Genomic DNA, 19652 nt, shown 5'->3' with positions numbered 1-19652 from the left:
GTAACCAGTTGGAGAACTCTCGATTAAAGGCTTCTCATGAGGCCTTAGCCGGGTGTCAAAAAGTCCATAAATGTTTTTGTAACATAGCTTTGGTCTCATTCTACAAATAAGCAAATAGATCAATCAGAGAAGGTTGTTGATTTTTGTGACACAATCGTATTTAGGCCTGACATTCTTCTTATAATTGTTTGTTTTGTAATTGTCTGAGCATTTTTCTTGACATAAATGGATATGTCCCCACTTGAGCAAGTTTTCAAAGTGGATTTTTATTTTTTATGTGATTGCACTGTTTCTGATGACACTAGGCAAGGGAGTAATCGCCTCATTATTTGCTTTCTAGCAGTTACAAAGCCTTCGTGGTACTAGGTGTCAACCTTAACAAGTCACTGTAGCCAAGCCATTAGCACAAGCTACAGTATGCTTGAATATTCAAACTTAGGGAAATATGAGACCAAAAATATCAGGCACAAGCAGGTACACGAGAGTAAAAATATAGTCTGGGTTTCTAGGACAGAAATGTGAAAACAATACACCAATTTAGAAATATATATTCATATGGGACACAAACCATAATCTTCTGACTCTCGCTGTGGTGGCAGCCAAGGTCCATCGCCATCTTTTCCTGTGACACCAGACAGGGACGGATTACGGACCGGGTCAGCGGGGCCGCTGCCCAGGGGCCCTTGGGGTGCAGGGGGCCCGTGGGGCCCCTAGCCCAAAACAATTTGCAATGCTTATCAACAATGTATTTTCGTTTGTCTATTTTAGAGGACCTACATTCTTTGATCCTCTGCCTACAAGGGCCCCTGACCCTATAGGGAGGGTGTTTGGCTGCCAAGGGCCCTTGAATTGTGGTGGTTGTGGTGGTGGTGCTGGTGGTGGTGGGGGCCCTCGCGAACGTTTTTCCCAGGGGCCCACACAACCCATAATCCGTCCCTGACACGAGACCAGGAGAGAGGGTTCAGAGCGACCAGGTTTATTAAGGATGAAACAGAGAAGTCGGAAGTCGTAGCAGGGTTTTAACAGGAATCCATCCGTATACCTCACCAGAAGCCGAGACGTGTCCAGATGCCGTAGTTGAGAGGGGGTCCGAGGGGCGAAGGGTCCGAGGGGCGAATAGCCGGTGGAGCCTGTCCGAGGACACAGACACACAAAGAAAGGGAATCCACGAGGGAAGTCATGCGGAGGACGGACGGGAGGGAGGGCAGGCAGGAGGCGCGGGTAACTTGGGGAGGGCCAGACGGACGGAACGTAACTGCGGGGAGAATAGATAGTTAACGTGCTTAGTAGCATGCCAACCGACCTGCTGCCGGTGCGAGGCTCAAATAGGGAGTCCCATTGTCTGTAGGCAGGATCCGCTGTGGCTGCTGTCGTCATGGAGTGGACGTGACCGGGCAGGTGTGACACATCTCACACAGTCTTGTGAGGGTAACATCATTTTGCATGTTCATTTACGGATATGCTTACACATGTTGTGTTGAGTATTATGGCAGAATAAAATGTGCGACATATTGGTTAAGCTGCATTATAGGTGACTGATCAAAGACACCGATGACTGGTCATCCATATATCTCAAGATTCTATTCAAGATTCAAGAGGTTTATTCGTCACATGCAGTACAACTGGCAGTGAAATGTATCTCTGAGTCACCCTACATGGCTGTGCAAAAATAAAAGAAAAAAGGTAAAGAATAAAGTGGGATTGGAAAAAAAACAAAATTACAATAAATAAATACAATCTGTCAAATCAAATATACAATCTAAATACTGTATACAATCCAAATATACAATCTAAATATAGTGCAATGGCGAGATGATGTACAGGCTAAAGTTATTTGTGCATCTATTCTGTATTTATTCTTAATAGTTTTTGTTCACTGGTGCTGCAAATTCATCCACTGGCAGTGTGTGGAGCACTCTTTTACCAAGGCTATACACTCAATATACCATTTTCAAGCTTTAGATGTCTATGAAACGGTGGTTGAGTAACGTCACTCATCTATTCAGAAGTACATGTGTGTTCATTTGAACTGCTACACACCAAAGACATGGTGCATACTTGCTAGATGCCTGAGAAAATGCAATCTGACAGTGAAGGACACATCAAACTCACTGATCTCAGTTTTCCTTTAACAAGATGTACAATTCTCTTTTATCTTTTGACACATTTTATATGCAGATATTAATTTATTTTCAAGAATCTCCATTCCATCACAGTGTCTATATGAAATACAGTGGTAGATTGGAGCTAATGGTTTTGTATGCGGTTGTTCTTGTAAATGGACATTACTTGGCAAATGTTTATGCACATGGATGATTTGAAAATTAAAAAAGATTAACATCTTTAACAAATGCTTGTGTAACCATTCAGTTTGTTTAAAAGATTGACCATTGATAACTTTGAAAAGAAAACAGATGACTACTAACCCAATGTAATAATTTTCTCATTTTGAAAATATAAGAATCCTAATACATATAGCAACAATATTTGTACACATTTCATTTGTTATTCTCGCTCTTTTAATGCTCAGAATCAGTCATATTTTGACATGTGTGGCTGGCATTTACGTTGTGAGTGCATTGAAGAGAAAAACTAAACAAATCTGAAGATGATTTCTCTGATGTGCAAAGGGTTTCTCTAAAGTGATGTGTCCCACTTACACAAATGGAAGGCAATAAAATGGCCTGAAATGCGCTTGAAGGACAAATACTCAGGCATTAATGGTCTTTTAGATAAAAGATGAAACAATGCTGCACCAGCTGAACAGTGTACGCAGAGAGACACCTAGAGGACACCTAGTGTATTTCTTTTTTTATTATTATTTTCTTCTCTGTCTTGCATTAGATGCATTTACATTTGCTCAGGTCTGTCCAGGGTTTTGAATAGTCCTCTCTGGTTGAAGCTGTACCTGTAGTAGAGTTAATTATTGTAGGTAAAACATTTTAAAGCTTTTCAGTCTCATTTTTAGTGATTCCTCTCTATTACATCTTCGACTCAGATTCAGTAAGTACAACAGCAAGGTAAGCAGATGTCTTGTGGAGCAACATACCCCAGTGCCTTGCCTTCAAAATCTGGCCCAGTTCTGCATGTATGCTGGGCTTTTCCTGGAGACTGAGGATCGTTGTCTCTCATAGTCTGAAGGTATGAGGTTTATTTTGGGAGGCTAAATAATGTGAGTAAATACGTATCTAAGTGCTCTGATATCCCATTTTGGGTTTACCATGCCTTACAATTATCCGACGTCAGGAACAGGCCCACTGAATGAGTGGCTAATGGAAATTAATATTTATGAGTATTTGAAGGCTCCAATGGAATCGGAGCTGCGACTGCGAAGATGGGAAGCTTTTCCAGTTTTATGGGACAAAATGTTTCCTTTAGAGATTTAGTTGTATCTATTGCTTGAGTACGAAGTTACAGAAGAAAAAGTCCAGTAACCGAGATCTTAACAGGTGGTGACGTCTTGGCGAAGACTCCAAATGGATGGATAAGTTAAAATTCTGGCAGCCCGACGGCCGACACAAAGGATGAGGATGACGTACAGAACAAAGGAGGAGATTAGTCCGTACAACGGCAGTATGTCAAGTGGGAATGTCCGATGCGGCACCGACTCACACCATCCTGGATGATAACACTTATCTCCTTCTCACCCACTCAGATGAGGGAATGGATTAGAGGGATGCTAAGATGTTCCTTATCTGAATGCAGGAGGGAGGCGTGGAAATGGGACACCGGTGAGGCCTCTCCCTGGTAATGTAGTGCGAATGGTGTGGCAAAGCTCTATGACCACCTTTAGGCAGGAGGTGTGCCGCAAAGAGGGCGTGGCCAAGGCGTGGGGTGTGCAGCAAAGAGGGCGTGGCCAAGGTGTGAGGTGTGCCGCAAAGAGGGCGTGGCCAAGGCGTGAGGTGTGCAGCAAAGAGGGCGTGGCTACTTTAGCAGAGTTCCGCCTTTCATCTGATGAAGCAGTGACACAAGAAGCTGTTTCATTTGTTTCACCACCCAGGATATTAACTTTTAATTTTGCACGCCTCATAACATGTCTATGTCTGATTTTGATTGCATTTGAATTTTAATCAACATGTACATGTCTGTATGTGCAGCTTGTGCTGATGCATTTGTAGAACAAATATTTAAAAGATGAAAGAAACCTCATTGCAGATGAGGTTAAGCGTCAAAGGGTTTTAGTCAGAGAAATAATCCACAAGTTCTCTTTTTCCTTTCCTTTCCTGGTCCTCAACTGTTGCTTTGCATAAAAAAATGCTTTTATCACTAATTACTTTGAACAAAGGCAAGCAAAGTAACAAAAATGAAATAACCAGCAGGTAAAATCCAGGGTCTCCTATATGTGCCATCTGCCTGCCCAGAACAGTACACAGAAAAGGGCTGTTGCCATGGTAACAGTCATTACAGACTGAGGAGCCAATTAACACAACATCTGAGCGCAGTGTCAGAGCAGAGAGATGTTAACATTATCTACAGGGTGATGAAAATCCTGGGGCAGACAGATGTTAAGCAGGCTGCCAAGCGCTTTGGTGCAACCACAAGCTGAAATGAAGAAATTTGGCATCGCTTTTTGCGTTTCAGTTCAAGGAAGCCACATGTATTGATAAACGGCGTTTCAAGGTCACGCATAATTCTGTTCTCCTTAAATGATAAGAACAAAATTTACAGGTGAGAGTAACCCTAGTCAAAGTCATTTTTGGTCTAATGGTTCAATCGGGCATCTTGGTCACAAATAACTGATGCTTCCTTTCATCACATTATATTTTGACTTATAGTGCAAAGGATGAATAAAAGCATAGACAACTGAAAGTCTTACAGCTTCGATTTGTCTCCCATTCCCTGAGAACTGAAGGTTTACTGGCCTCGGTTGAATAACTACGATGTCACAGCTGTGACCTGGGCTTTTGCACGTGATACTTGAACCCGCGTTATGTAATATCACGCCTGGAGTCATTGTGCGTCCAGACCCTCTGCACCGTGAGCCTTCTCACGTGACACGCTCTCTTGACGATTTTTTGCACAGCTCTGTCGCAGCGTTTTGTTTTTTTCTCCAGTGACAAGCTTCACATGGCAATAGGACTCTGTTGTACGATAGCCTCTAATAATACGGCATCCTGTCATGTGGTGGAAGCTCTCTGCGGACTGTCAAGTGCGATTGCCCTGTGTTATGAATTGGATGCACTTTGACCAGAATGCCTGTGGAGCATAATGACAGTGAGCTGTATTATGATATGACAGGGCTTTCATGGACTGATTTGGGATTTGAACCTTTCTTTTGACAGACCCTCAATAATCTCGGTCTTTGTGGCTGTCCCAGATTCTCTGTAGGACTCTAGAGTGTCCAGGCCCAGAGGACATACAGGGCAAAGATCATTTGGCAAGCTGTGTAAACAGATTCCTTGGTGCTGTGGCTGTAAAAAGAATTCTCTGAAATCTACTAAATGAATAATGATGGGCAAGTAAAATCCAGGGCCATTGTAGCACAATACAACCCATGCAGATATGCTGTGGGAGATCATGGAGAACATGCCGACATAAATTTAACACTCCTAAAATCTGGATTTATTTCAACTTTTTTTGATGATTATGAATCACAGTTCCAGATTTAAGCACAAACGTAATTTTAGACAAAGTTACTCATATCTCCTCTCATAACAAACGAACCAAAGTGATGAAAGAACTTCAAATGGAATGGTCTCGGTGGATCCTTTACATAACAAAGGTTCTCCACCGAGAGTCACAGACCGGTACTCCCCCATTGTTCCCGCATTGCCGCATTACCTCTGATTGTCAGCCGGAGGCAGTGTTTCAGCCGCTCTTGCCTGAGGCGAGCCAGGTGTTGTGTCCCCTCAGAACTACTGACACCACCATTTTCATCCACATAAAGGGAGTCCAGATTACCTTGGTGTTAGGTAGGCTGCCATGTCAAGTATAAAGTCAAGGGAAAATTTATTTAATTAAAAAAATATATACTCTACATCATTTTGCCAAAGGCGGCTTTTAAGTACTTTTAAAATTTCTAGGTTTCTTAACTAGGAGATGTTCTTCATGTACGCCATAAGTATTGGGCATTACCGCCCACTGTATGGCTGTTTGATATGCGGGGGCAGCTGGACACGTATGAGTGAGCCAGTGGGTTTCCAAGGTGCCTGCGGGTGGCGACAGACTGACAGTATAGAGCAGATCATGATCTTCTCTGCGCATCCTCTCCCATGAAGTGAACGCAGACGGGCCAGTTGGGTCCTGCCTGTGAATCATAAGCAGGTCATTCAGTTAATTCGGAATGCAGGGCGATGAGGTCGGCATTCTTCCCCAGAACCATCCCCATTAATTCAGATAGAGGCTCAGCAGCCGCCTCCTTTTAGTACTGTGGATAGCTGACGTTTAACTCTGCACACATGTACTTTGTCAGATTGTCACATTTTCTTTGATCCTTATATATGCTGATTACAAATAAAAAAAAAAAAACTGCACCTTTTATTTAAAAGATATGCTTTTAACGCCAACATGCTTCAATATTTCATAGAAAATTTGCTACATATAATGGATTGGCTGACCTCTACTGACAGCGTTTGATTGTTGAAAATACTTCACCGTTGTCACCGTTCAGTGGTCAGTATCACTCATTTATTCGACACTTAGTGTTTCCCAACAACAGTACAGAGAATCCTAATTACAGAGTCTGTAGTCTAACTCTAAGAGTGGCCAGGGGAACAGAGATCTGTATCTTTCCATATCGCTCCTATTCAGGAAATCTAGGAGCTTGCATAGCACACGTTTAGCTACCTCCTGTGAATGAAATATCTAATTTACCCTTTGGTTGTGACTGTATGAATATAGGATATACTGCATATATATTTGCATTTAGAAATTGCTAAATCTGTTTATATAGCAATATATTAGTGGGGCACAAGCTACACTCAAATCTTACACTTGCAGTGTCATTATTGTTCTTTTTTTTTAGGAAAAATACTTAATTCATATTAGCTTTAGATGAAATATAATGAGTCCATAATTTCAATATACTCAGAGCACATAAGCATAATATCTCTTCTTTTGGGGAATTGTAAGCTGTTTGCTTTTAAGTGGATCATAAGGCCTTCTCTGTCCATTGGAGGGCACTCTTAAACAACTGCCATTCGACCTATAAAATCGGGAAACAATTAAATGGAAACAGGGCAATGGTTTTCCAATTCAGTTTTAAGCATACTCTTCAGGAATTAACACATTTGCTGAATAAATGGCTGTGATTTAATGAACATAAAATTCTTACAGGTCCTGAATTTTTTGGGACAGGAAGGGTGGACGTCTCGCTCAACAAAGAACGCAAGTGCTGCACATCTACAGATCCACTCGTAGCTGTATTGTATTATTCCTGTACTATTCCTGAATCAACATTGCGCACATTTCACATGTCACAGCCCCGCTGACCGATGTGTTTACGATGTAGCCAAGCTTTAAACCATTGACAACTGGGCATCAGTGTGCAGGAGTCTCCACTGTGAGTATAACAGGACATTACGACTCATTAACCCCAGGTTCTACTCTGCAGTGCTGAGGGGTTTGACCTCACAGTCCCCGAATGTCCCATTTCTGTGTCCCTTTCACATGGCCAGTGGTCTCCTCTGACCCCCCCCTACATGCACAGAAACACACACACACACACACGATGGGAGCACACAGGCCGCTGTGCAAAGCTAGCTGTTATCATCGGCCAATCCTGCTGTTTGGTAAACAGTAAGACAGGAAGGAAATTTGGCATTCCATGGTTTATTCTGCTGTGTGAACAAACATGACAGACTCCTAAAAAGAGGAGGGTTTAGACACCCATGTGGGAACTGGCTACACAGGATAGAGAGACACTGAAGCAGGATGGGTAGCTGACAGGGGCCTGCAAGAAGCTGCATTATCTATAAAATATGTCGGTGGATCCATGTGGTTCGAGATGAACGTAATCTAATCAGTATAACTTCTGAGTGGTGACTGATGTAGGTTAGTATGGTACAACATGATCCACAAATAAAACATCCCTATATCACATTTAGTCGTGTCTTATTTCTTGCCAAATTTCAAAGTTGATTAGCCTCATGCTAAACTAAAAATCAAACACAGCCTACCCTGTCTAAATGCCGTACAGATGATGAACATAGTTCACGTACTGTAAACATGCTTTTTTTTACCCTCTGGTTTCATATGGTAGTACGAAAACACACAAATCAAGTAAAATGTTTTAAGATCGATGCAATTCCACCCTCATTTCATTATAGATTTGTGCTTTTATTTTTAAATATATGGCAGGTGCCCATGCATGTAATCTGAGTTTATGGGTTTTTTTCAGCTAGAAAGTAAAGTTGAGGTAATCAATGTGCCACAATACGTGAATTAACGTTTCGTCACATTGAGTCATGTTAGTGACTCGCACTGCCAGTTTCTGCTTTTGAAGAGACAGTTTTTTTTCCCTTGCCTTTAAAAATATTCTAATGACCTTGTAGCATTTATTGACATTCCACAACAGCGACTCCATCTCAGAAAAGTCCTGGCAAGGCCTCACATGTTATATAAACTCTCAGAAAATGTTACATAAGTGTGATGTGCTGTGTTTATTATGGGCTACCACATGGCAACGAATTCATAGTAACCAGGCCAGACCTGCGCCAGTACCTGCCAGTCCCTGCTGTATAAATGGGAGAATCGACTTTGGTGCCGGATAGGGGAGGATATGCCTGAGTCATTTTTGCCGTCTGTCTGTATCCCAGCGGCACTGTAGACGGATCATAATGGGCCCAGTCCAAAGACAAAGCACCGTGAGCTGGTGCCCACTCTGTGCATACTAGACGCTCTCCTGCTAAGTCCATTACAAGTGAAATAAAATATGTATAACAGCTCATATTCATTCAAAAATCTTAAACACATTTTTATCTTTAGAATATTTCCCTTCTCAAATGGTCAGCTCAATGGACAACTTTTTTTCAGCGATTATCTCAAACAATCAGGAAAGGAGACAGGATTAAAATTTAAGGAAAGATATTTAGTTTCTGTTAAACGGAATTCCAAACACTGAAAAGTTAGAGTTTCACATTGAAAGCATCAACCATGAAACGGTTGATTAAAACGTTACTTCATATTCAGTATGCATATTTTTTTAATCAGATATTGATGTAAAGCGGCATGATTTGTGCAGTATGTAGGCTGTAAGCTCACGTAATAACTTACAGCAGTATTTCCTAACCTGGTCCTCGGGGACTCAGAGATGATCCGTGTTTTTGCTCCCTCCCAGCTCCCTGCCAGACAGTCCACATTCCCCAGAAGGCAGCTGAGAGGGAGCAAAAACAAGGACTGGATTGGGAAGCGCTAACTTATAGTTAGAGCTGCCAAACTGCTGAGACCGTGGTCTCCATAAGTCTCCTCTATTCAAATCTGGCCCTCGATTCCAAATCCAGGCCTAGCTTTCAGCTCTCCCAGTTAATTAGTTAAATAATTACTTATTCTGATTGGCCAGAGGCTTTACACCTGGCTCACAGGTAAAAGAAGGCTGGAAAACCAGTAGTGCTTGGCCCTTGAAGAGCATGATTCGAACAGCCCTGCCATAAGCTGTTTAAGGCCCTATGGCCTCATGCTGCACAGTGAGATAACAGGTTATTCTGCTGTGAGTTAGCGGAGTGCATCAGGGTCAGATGGAAGCAGCACCTTTACCTCTGGGGGCATGAGGGTGGCAGGGGCTTGCAGGTAATCATTAAAGGTGCTGCTGTCCTCTTATACAAGACATGTACTACATGCATACAGTGAGCACCTTCACAGCCTAATTACCAGACAGATTCAAATACAGTCATATCGAAAGGTCTTTTTTCCTGTAAATGGGCTCAAAACTGCCCTTTTTTGATTTTTGCCATTTTTTCAGTTGCCCTCGACACAGCGTTTCCGAGATGCAGTTTTCTTACTAGGTTTTGATATTTTAATCCAATACAAGGAATGTATTTGTGTTACACTCAACACTACAGATGTACTGGCCAGAGGGTTTCTTGATAAATGGTTGTCAGCAATCAGATTCTCACTTATGTACTTGTGTCCCTTGTTCTTGTAAGAAAACAGAGTGTCTTTAAGAGGTTCTGTGTCAGGCACGATTGGGGTCATTTCCTCTAGAATGTGTCACATTCTGAACATCTTTGCTCCTTTAATTTTGCGTGTGAGTCTTCATTCCCAAGCGAGACTGAAGACCAAATAAGCTATTGATTTCTGGTCTTAGTAACTAACAACGCTTACTATGTATGTGGTCGTGGGAAACCCTCCCGTCAGTTGCTAACCCTGCCTACAAGGAGGAATTTCACAGAGGTCCAAGATATACTGATGTATTCATTCCACTCTTTACTGGTATTGGACTAGTAGATGTTGAGAAGGTTCTAGCGACACTGTTATGATGCCCATGTCCTGGACTAAAGTTTATTGACAATGAAACACATGCCTGTTGTTAAATCCTTGGTTGGCGTTACATTCTAAACTGCTGAGGCAGACAGATTGAAGAAAGTCAGATATTATTCTCAACTAGGTTAACAGTATGCCTCTTCGTAAACTATTACCATCATATAAACACCAGCGGGATACTGGTACAATGCAGGAATGCTGGGGGATTATCAGCATTGGGATGTCTTATAAAATCAGGAAACACACTGTGGGGCTTATCAGAGGGCAAAGTTGTTGCTCACTGCTATGATCTTACATACAGAAAATTCAACTAGGAAATTGACCCATTAATCTCTTTGGCACTCTGAGATACCTTTCAAGACAAAGCACTACATATGCATCCACCCATTTGTCTGACTCCAGCCAATTATTCTGGCCAAGGTTGTCGGGGGCCTAGAGCCTATCTCAGGTAGCACAGGACACAAGGTTGGAGTTCAGCCTGGACAGGATCCCAGCCCATCATAAGGCACACACACTCACGCTGCCACACATATTAAGGGCAATTGCAGTTCACCTAAATGGCTGTTCTTGGACTGTAATCAGGAACAGTTACTCAGAGGAAAACCGCACAGCATGGAGGGAATGTGCAAACTCCACATGCACGAGATGAGATGACCTGAGTAATTTCTACAGTCACATCATAAATTGTTATTATCACCTTTGTAAATCATTAACTTAAAATCATCCTACCACAATAGAGTATTTCTAATTGTCAATATTATGCATTTATATTCTCCACATTTACACGTTTATATGGGTTTCATCATCAAATTGTTGTTGAACCGAGATTTGAAGCTTCAAAGCTAAGCAAGTCCAATGATAGACATAAACACTGTTCCTAGTGGAATATGTTTTAAATATGACTTTTTATTATATTTTTATTTTGTCATGGTTTGGGTATTTTTTTAAGTCTGGGAACCCTAAGGTAGAATTACAGTTATTTTCAATGTTTGGCAGAATGTATTGGTACTTTTTATCAGAGAAGATGACCATGCTATAATGAAGTTACTGTAGATAGCTTTTTTTTTTACTTTATGTGATTAAAGGTAATAGACCGACCAAAGAACATTTTTTTTGTCATCTTTCTGCATGTGACCATAATAAATGCAAATGTGATTTATCTGAAAGCCCAGCTGCTAAACTTGCATGCATTCTGCATCATTTGTATAAGTGGGATGTCGGCTTTGTGGAAAAAGTGGAAAAATGTGTATTATATTAATGCTAAGGATTTAAGTGGTTATTAGATAGAATTATTTGATATTAGATTACTATAAATCCATTGAGTTTCCTCTAGGTGCTCTATCTTCCTCCCAGAATCCCAGGACAAGCTGTTAGGTGAATTGGTGTCTTTCAGTTACCCTCAGTGTGTGACTGTGTATACGTGTGTGTGTGTGTGTGGGGGGGGGGGGCATAGGTCACATCTGGGAACCTAAATGTCCTCAAAGTGCGGTAAAACCTGAAAATCTCTTAGTTTTGGGGACATTTTCAAAGTCATTTGTTTAACCTCAATTTTATATAAATCTATGAATACAATCACAACATACAAATGCCAAAAGTCTCATATTTTGTTTGGCTACTTATGATTAAGGTCAGGGCTTGGATGGGGTTAAGGTCATCATGTTGGGATTGGAGTTTTCCTGATAGAAATGAATTATAAACCTCTGTGTGTGCGTGTGTGTCCGTGTGTGTGTGTGTGTGTGTGTGTGTGTGTTCAGGTATACATTACCTTGTGGGAACCAAACCTTACCTTACCTTATAGGGAAACTCTATTTTATTAATATTTGTGACTGCAATGAAAAAAAACTAAAAATGCTAAAACTCTTGTACTCTGCTTGGTTACTTATACAGTAGTTTTGGTTAGGGCTGGGTGGGGGGTTAAGGTTGTCATAGTTAGCATTAGCATTTTTCCCATAGAAATGAATGAGTGGTCCCCAAAAACATATGATTCCACGACTGTGTGTGTGTGTTTGTGTGTGTGTGTGTGTTTATGGGTTTGCATAGATCACATTTGGGGACCAAAATGTCCCCAAAGTGCGGTAAAACCTGAAACTTCCTTACTTTTGGGGACACTTATTGTGTGTGTGTGTGTGTGTGTGTGTGTGTGTGTGTGTGTGTGTGCGCAATGCAATCAGCCCTGGGTGCCTCCTGTCTCTCTGCCTGCGATTCTTGGACAAGCTCCAGCTTGATCATGACCCTAGACTGGAAACAGAGCTGTACAAATGGATATGATGGATGGATAAACCCATTCTTATTTATTTATGTCTAATGCTAAAGTCTAGGTAGATTAAACGTATAAATGATAAAAAAAGTATCATTTGATTTCTGCAGTATATACTTTTATCCATCCATCTTATTCAGCACAGGGTCACCGTGAGCTTGGAGCCCTTCCCAGGAAGCAGAAGTCAGGGACACCTTGGACGGGATGCCAGTCGGTTGCAGACATACATTTATCTAATCTGGAATTTAGTCCATCATCAAGTGCAATGAAATTCTCTTAGGAGAAACCAGTCTCTTTCTAAGGTCATGAGGAAACCTGACGCCAGGGGGGTTTGCGGTGGAAAGATCACCTTTTACAAGGTGTCTCCAGGTTCCCTTGGCTCTCTGGCTGTGTCTTCCGCTCTTAAAGAAGGACATTAATGAGTCCCAGATCTTATACTTATCCTTATGAGGTCAGACACTGTTAACCTCTGGGTTCAAAGGGTCCAATGCCTTTTAAGGAAACTAGGACACATGAAGCAAGTGGCCAGCACACCAAAAGGAATTCCATACCCTCAGTTACATAAAGGGGAAAGTGGAATATTGAGTAAACATTTCATTATTTATAATTTTCAATAAAAGTTACAATGCAATGCAGTACTTCTTAAAATGACTTCTAGGCAATGCACCTCATACCCCATCAGAAAACGATTACAAACATAACAGATTCTGGTCACGTTTAAACATATGTTGGTGCTCAGGGCATGAATAATTTTGTTTGTGTTCAGGGGATACTAATATTGAGATAATGATAACCAAAGCTGATAGAGACAGAGACAAAATAAAATAATTTGTCACCTTATGTCATCGAAACAGTTTCTGGCTTATAGGTGAATCTGAAAAAGTAAATAAATTTAGTGCTTCTCATATAGCTTAAATGAGAACCAAATGCGAATAAATATGAAATGGCATTTACAAAATAATTTAAACTAACTTACCATAAAAAACACATTTTATCATTATTCTACTTTGTCTATTGCGTGATTTGCATACAATAGAGACTGGATGACTCCCATTGGCTGCTGTGTTTGATTTCTCCTAAATATCTGAGGGGGTTCTCATACTTTCAAACCAAGAGGCTTATTGCCTGGCTGCTACCTGTAAACAGCTCACATGCAATGTCTTTATTGTTTTCTGCTCTTCAGACGGCCATTTATTCCGCTGGGAAGTGAATTCTTTATCAAGAATCTGGGACAGAAGACACATGAAAGCAATAGTCTTTATTCCACTGTGAAATCAATCTGCTGCAGCTCATCAGCTCACACAGAAAAGAAAACAAATGGGGCTTGATGTTGCTGTCCCCCCCCCAGACACACACACACACACACACACACACAAAAACAAGTATATTATTCTCATTGTTGGTTTGGGTTGATTAAATCCAGCTGTCATTCATGTTTTTTTTTTGTCTTTTATTGTGTATGTGGCCGGCAGACCCCCTGAGGTTCCCATTTCATGACGGAACTGCTAACGTATATTGTGTGACTAATAACTTCATGGTATATACACCATGGGGTGCTGCAAGCTACCACTGCAGCCTACCGTCCCATATTCCAGTGGTCACAGGCAGGCAGCATGTTAAGCAAAGTGTTAGTGAGTCCTGGCTTTAGACTATAATCTACTATGATAATTTTGATTATTGTAACAGCCATTTTGGTGATGAACACCAAAGCATTCTCATACTACCAAGAAAAATCTATATGGCCAATCCTTATTTTATGGATAGGCATTTAATTTCAGAGAAAAAAAAACTGATATAATAAATGCATTCAATATTTGAGTAACTTTCACATGACAAATGTAAGTCACATTCCCATACGGTTGTTTTTTTGTGTGTGTTTCCATTGTGCTGCATGACTTACGAACACATGCCACCTCTTAAGCCATCCAAACAAGATGTCAAGGCTGCTGCACAGACCTGCCTCGTTTGGGCAGCATGAGGAACCAAGCATGAGGGTTCGTTCAATGTGATCGCCAAAGTGGGTGGCCACCTGCAGGCCAGTGAATGTCATTGCTGCGTGAAATACTGGAAAAGACAGCCTGCACTTCTACTCCAGTCTGCAGAAAATAACACATTATATTTACTGAAATGTTTTAAACATTGTTTGTTGTTCAGCAGGCATTATTGCTTCCCAAACATGCAATCTGTTATAAATATCTTACTAGCTGTGCCAGTTATAAGTAGTTACACTAAGCACACCAACAGATCTCTGTATTATACATTCATAAGTTCAGTTATCTTCAAGTCCAGTGCTCAGGCTTTTATTGTCAGAAACTAAACTAAACTAAACTATGACAACACAGGTAAGTATACAAGACCTTTCCCTTTATACAGTAACCTTTCTAAATAATTTAGCCCAATTTTTAAAACTCTGAAATACACGGCAGCTGTCTGTAAAATCTCGGGGGACTCATAGCTGCCGTTGGACCCATGTTTAGGTTTGCTGCAGTGTTGTTTCACTCTGACCCCTGGTAGGTCTCCAAGCTGGGAGAAACAAAGTCAAGTCTCCTCGAAGCTGACATCAGAATGTTTGCAATGAATGAGAAACAGCAGCTGTGTTTAGACAGATTATGGGACAGAATCAGTCATTCTAAAAAAAGTCAGCGCTGTAAATTCCATATTAAAAACTTCCATGAATGTTATTTCTGAAACTGTATGCAAGGTAAACTGCATCTGCAAAAAGGACATAATCTGTCAAACAAATGAGTATTTATATCCATTTTGTCTACCATCCTTTGCTCTATAAATAAAAGGTAGATCTTGTTTTATATTGATCTCTTTACTTTGTATATATATTTTGTTTAGATGATAAGTTTACTCTGGGGCATATGATTATCATTTAGTGTACACATCTGATATTTACAGAAGGCGAACAAGGGGGATCATACACTGGATAGACTCACATTTCCTCTATGTTGAGGTAATCAGAATGACGTGGCCATTCCAGAACTGTCCACTGTAATAAAATACAGTGCTTCAGCGACTCCTATGAACATAGTTGCAAACACCAGGCTGGAGGAAAAAAAAAGGATTAATTACACAAAGGGTCATTGTAACACATTTAAAATTTAAGTCAGTATTAAAGCCTGTCAAGCTTGATTAAGAAAGGTTGATTGGAAAAGACGAACAAATATTAGCATAGAGTAAATAAGGACTCTGTACAAGGTTGTCAAATAACACATTCATTATCATATTTAGGGTTGAAAATATATAATTGGTAAACAGGATGTAGATCGCTATTAGAAATCTATTTCAGCAGAAAGCAATAATGTGTCCTGAATTCTTTAACAGTTTAGATCTGGAGGATCATTAAAATGTAATGTTTAATGGCCTGTTCTTGAGTATAAAACAAGACAGAATAGCCAGACGGAGAGGCGATTGCAGTGCGTGCAGTGTGCTGTGGGACACACTCCTATGGGAGATCATGAATGTGGTGCAGGTCCGTAACGATATCAGCACAGAGCTTTCAGTATCAGTTCCTGCTGTCATTCTCCTGTTGAGCCATAAAGAAACACGAGGGGCTCGAGATCATGGGGTGGGAGGATGTACTAGAAAAAAATGGTGAAAGTGAGACCATGTGGACATGGTCTGTGCATTAACTGTCATCTTGGAGCAAGGTTTAAAAGAGTCAATTTCCAAAGTGGGAAGCACAAGTCACTGCCCCCAGGGCGTGTGTGAGGGATTCTGGGCCGCTACAAAGTGCAGTGAACCTGAACTAAGACAGCAGCCGCCACGACAGCTTTCACTGAACCGACTTCCGTCCACTTTAAGTTCACACTAACATGACTGTCCTGCTTCCTGGTAAGGGCTAATCATCAAACACACTGCATTATTCATTCATGTGCGGCAAAGCTCTTTTGATGAACTCTTTTGAGATTTTAATTTCATGTTAATAAGTACCGTTAGAAAAAATATAAATGTTTCCGCCATCTGAAATGAGCCCTGGTATTTTTCAAAAGGTTTGTTTATTTATTGGCATGAGATGCACATCTTTGTTTTGTGTCTCACAGAGGTGATATCAATGTTTAATAATTATTAAATATCATCAGCACAAGTTACTGCTCTGTATAGGGTGTTGAGATTAACGTAGGAGTCAAGTCATACGAAAGTGTTGAGCTAAAATCTTCCTGTGAGACAACAAGGTGTCTGCCTTTATGATCTGCCACATATATTTCTAGCCATCAACCACATTTCCAGACTGAAATTTCTTCAGAAGGGGACATGTCAGAATCTGCTCAACTCCTTGAAGATGAATGGCAAAAGTAATTCAAGGAAAACCATGGAAAAAAAGCAAATTGAAAAGGATTGAAATGATCTTGGAAACAAGCAAGGACATGCTTGTAGATCTTTTTTCCCCTTTGTTTACTATCCAAATGAATGAGACCCACAGATGCTCCTGGGATGGAGTTTTGATGCACAGCAGAGAGGGAAGGAATTTCCAAACTCGCTGTTTTTTTACCCCCCGAATTTCTTTCATCCACAAGCAGCCTCAGGGTAGCAGGTGGTGTGGTGATTACAGGGCTGCTCTATATAAAAAAAGACTGCAGCTCTGTGTTCTACAGTATATGTCCTATTGTTGGAAAAAGGAAGTAGCTTCGATGTTCTGAGAATATTTCCAAATTTCTAATTGTGCTTATAATGCACACTTTGAAAACTGCACTGTGATTCACTTCGGTAATCAGCAGACTTGTACCATGAACCATGAGGTGCTCTCGTACACTCGTTTGTAGACATGTAAGTGTTCAGCATGTTTGCTGCATTTCACTGCAGGCCATCTAGGATAGACCTATTTTAAGTAATGAGGTATAATAAACCACTATGCAGGTGTTAGTGATTTAGAAGTTAATTTCCGACGGGCAACACATTCAGACCCCTTGTTTTCTGTCACTCCCATGCAGTTTAATGGAAATTCTTTCTGTTTTTAACTCATACTTACTGTATTACCCAATTTTTCTTTTGCAAACATGGCCTCACTGACTGAATTATGGACACTTATTAAGACACATCTATCATCTTTCTAAAAAGATGCTGTAGATCTAGAAAAACTAGATATTTGGGGTGTTTTGCTCCTGTTGAAACTTCACTTGGAATCACAAATATAATATAAAGACCTAGTGATATCTTTTCAAGCATTCAGACTGACCTATTTTACTCATCTCTGCAGATCCCATAAGACTCCATCAGCACATTATCGCGACTCACAACGCTAGGTAAAAATTCAGAAATGGAGTGGAGGGATACGTTGAATATGTTTTCGTGGCACTGTAGGTCTTTGCAAGGTCTTTGAGAATCCTGAGAAATTTAATGGAGAGAACTTGCTAATGTCTTTTCAAGTGTGCAGGCTGCCTACTTTAATGTTTTCTGTGCATTTCTCCAGATGGTATCCAGGAAAAAGGGATATGCAAATTCAAAAATGTTTGTGTCCAGCAACTTTTACAGCACAATGCACAAGAGAAAATGCCAAGAAAATACTGACCAAAACAATGCTATTGCACAAGGCTATAATAAGAAAATGAAAAGCGAAATAAAGAAAAGATTAAGAAAAGATAAAGAAATCGGGTCCCTTCTGTTGTGTTACCATTTGGAATTACTCCTATATGTTTAAAATTTTTAAATAATTTCTAGTTTTTTAATTTTCATAAAAAGTTTTCTCTGAGTGAAGCTGTCTTGATTTTTGTGTGCGTGTCTTCCTAGTCCAATCTGCAGTTTTTTTTACTTCTAAAAAGCAGTACTATTGTATGTGTGTTTGTGCCCTGAAATGGTCCAACATAGGCTCCAAGCTCACTACAAGCCTACAGTAGTGAGGATTTGTGCAATTGTGATTATGTATATAAAGAAGTTATACTTTATATAACATCCCCTAAAATGGTTTTTAATTTCATTTGTAATTGGGTAGATTAGGGATAAATTCCTTGGCCCATGAAATTCCTGATAAAATCAAATTCAACATACCAGTAAAAATATCCCTGAAGTCTTAACCTCACTTTACTTTTACTTTACTTTCTAGGACCTGAATGGGTTTCCATCTGTGTGCATTTGTGCTTCATGGCAATCAGCTCTGTCTGTGGGCCTGCATGACTTGGTTTAATTTCAGAAGTTCAGAGGTTTCCTCTGTTTGACCAAAATCCAGTGTACTTAGAGCATCATGGGAAACATCATTTGGAAATACTGTTGTAAAGAATCATCATTGAAAATACTGAACCTGACATCTAAATTGGACCACCAAAAATACTTGGACAAAGTTCCATTTTGAGAATGGTTAATTTTTTTACACTGAATGTTTAAATCTTCAAAAAGTAAGTATTACAGTAACTCAAGAACATCCGATTCTCTTCGGTCTAGGCCTATGCAAAACGTCACATTTGTTGTTAGGTTTTCTCCATAGTCCTTTCTTTCTGATGTGAGGCTGCTGGAGTATGTCCTGCTATACAATCCAGATGTGCTTAATTTCAGAAACAGATGTCCTGAAACTGTATCATAGAATTCAACGATACAGATCAGGACAAGGTTTCCTTAGAGATGACAAATCATTCAGGTTGTAATCAAATACCTCTAAACCATGACACTGTCAATAAGAAGTCAATTTCTACTCCTCCCTACATAAAATCTTGTCTCATAATCATACAAGTGGCTTTACGTATGACACAAACATGCTTATTTGTCAGCAGTGTTTTCTGTAATATTCAGCAAGGTGCATGACATAGCTTTAACTGATTATGTGGCTCGTTAAGAGCCCCCTTTACGACACTGCAAACTTAATGTATTCATGACTCACTGGTATCACATGTGTGAACTTCTCCGTTCATGTTATATAAAACACAAATTTCTATTAATAAAGATTAGGTAAGAGTCGGAATGGAGTGGTGGCTTACAGGCTAAGGATCTGTGCCAGCAACTGGAAGGTTGCTGATTGAAATCCCATGAATGCCGGAGTGAT

Source organism: Brienomyrus brachyistius, chromosome 1 (genome assembly GCF_023856365.1).
Source record: "Brienomyrus brachyistius isolate T26 chromosome 1, BBRACH_0.4, whole genome shotgun sequence".
NCBI classification, from domain to species: Eukaryota; Metazoa; Chordata; class Actinopteri; order Osteoglossiformes; family Mormyridae; genus Brienomyrus; species Brienomyrus brachyistius.
Note: the sequence above shows the minus strand (reverse complement) of the source record.